At 36.1% G+C, this 2280-nt stretch overlaps 1 non-coding gene across 1 annotated transcript; it reads left to right on the forward strand.

Moving 5' to 3' along the window:
• The first annotated feature begins 1278 nt into the window (after positions 1–1278).
• LOC128283022 (small nucleolar RNA R71) lies at positions 1279–1385 on the forward strand. Its single transcript, XR_008273367.1, has one exon. It is a non-coding gene; the product is annotated as a small nucleolar RNA R71 (small nucleolar RNA).
• Positions 1386–2280: the final 895 nt, after the last annotated feature.

Here is a 2280-nt window from a genome sequence, read left to right on the forward strand (position 1 = left end):
GCACAAAGCTTTACTACAGTAAGATTATATGATATTATAGGGTATAGTAAAGCTTCTAGCATCCTTCAATTTCAGAGGAAGCTTGTTTTCTAAGAATGCACTACACTCCTTCATTAAAACGACAGCTTTATACTCATTATGTCTTTTCTTTTTGGACAAGTTGTCCTTTATGAACTTCACATAATTGGGCATTTGCTTTAAAGCCTCCACCAACAGAATGATGATGTGAAGTTACTTTAAAATGCCCAAAAATTTATTGAATTACAGCACATCCTATTTCTGCTTATTTGGCACAAATTTTCTAAAAAGATAAGTCTGCATCTAAAGAAGATGTTTGTTTTTCGGATTCACTAGTTTAGGTTTTACCTCATCAGACTTTTTAAGTTTTGGCTTAGCTGGTGTAGGAATTTCAATTATTGGTTGACTTACCTCCTTCTTAATGGGTTCATCTTCAATCACAATATCCTTGGGTTCCAAAGTCTTACCACTTCGTAAGGTAACTACTTTGTAATGTTCCTTATCCAAATTTCTTGAATTTTCTATATCGCTCGGCAAGGCTCCTTGAGGTTAGTTACGAAGTTCTATAGCTAACTGACCCATTTGGTTCTCCAAATTTTTAGTGTTGCTACTTGACTTTAGATTAAAGCATCATTCTTCACCATGTACGCCTTCAACAAGTTCTCCAAACTATTGGATGACTCAGCTTGTTGTGGTTTTGGTGCTTGTTGATTGAACCCCTAGGATTGGTTGGGTTTATGCTGCATGTAAGTGTTGTTCGGTTCATTTCCTTGGTTACTCCAAGAAAAATTTGAATGGTTGCACCATGAAGGATCGTAGAAGTTAGACTATGGTCTGTATCCACTTCTATTTTGATGTTGATTTCCTACATAATAAACTAACTCGAGATTTGATAGACAATTCTCGAAAGAATGACCATCCTCATAGTATACACAAGAAACAACATCAAACTGACGTGGTTTTTGAGCTGCAACAGTATTCAAACTATTAGCTGTAAACTGTTTCAACATTGAAGAAATAGAAGATACTTAAGTTGAGAGTGATGTAAGTGCGTACACTTCGTGCACTCTGCCTACTCATCTTCTTGAAATTGCTCAACTTGTTGGCTATTGATAGTTGTTACTAGCGATCCTCTCAATGATCCCCTAAGCCTCATTATAAGACTTAGACAAAATTGCACCATTCACAGAAGCATCTACCATCAACCTTGTGTATGCGTCGAGGCCATTATAAAACATCTTCAACTGGATGCAGTGTGGAATCCCATGATGAGGGCACTTACAAAGTAATTCTTTGAATCTCTCTCATACCTCGTACAAAGATTCGTCATCCAGTTGTTGAAAAGTGGTTATCTCATTTCACAACTTAGAATTTTTGCTAGGTGGGAAATACTTAACAAAAAATCTTTCTGCTAATTCTTACCATGTAGATATTGAACTTAGATATTGAACTTCGTGGAAACAAATTAAGTCATACCCGTGCTCAATCTCGCAACGAGTATGGAAACAACTTCAACCTCAATGCGTCTTTAGTCAAACCGACTATCTTAAACAAATTGCTCACTCTATAAATAATCAAAGGTCAAGGTTGTGACATCCCTAAATCGACCCTAGTCGGAAAGTGGTTTCGGGACCACCAAACCGAGTCATAATAATAATTAACCATCATAATTGATGCTCATTATATGTATATATGCATGTGTGAAAATTTCGTGTTTGGATTTTGTTAATAGTAAGTGAATTTTTATCAAATAGGACTTATGTGAGAAAATTTAGAAATGTGCTAGGCTATTATATTTTGTCGAATTGTGGGTTGTAAACTTTAAGCCATGTGAAAATGGCCTATGTGGTCGTCGAGTGGGATGCTAGAACCTATAGCCACGAGTCTTAGAAACTCAAATTTTGTTAAGGTGGCCATAATTTGTGTCATGTATGATGGATGATTAAGGCCAAGGAAAAATTCATGAAATTGGCATAGTCTACTGCAGTAACTGTTGCGGACAGCAGCAGTGAGATGAGATTGAAAATCACTAAAAATAGTATAAGTAGAATTAAATAGTGAGTAAATTATGGAACTGATCCTTGATGAATCTATTTTTATATGGACGAAACGAAACGACCATATGAGCAGTATACTGGGAGATATTAAAGTTCTCGTGAGACAGGGCCAGAACAATTTCTGGGTCCCCTGTCGTGACTTTGAAAATTTACCATAAATTATCCAGAAAGAATTAGGAGTCATGCCTTATATGTACAGATTCCA

Source organism: Gossypium arboreum, chromosome 10, assembly GCF_025698485.1.
Source record: "Gossypium arboreum isolate Shixiya-1 chromosome 10, ASM2569848v2, whole genome shotgun sequence".
In the NCBI taxonomy this organism is placed as follows: Eukaryota; Viridiplantae; Streptophyta; class Magnoliopsida; order Malvales; family Malvaceae; genus Gossypium; species Gossypium arboreum.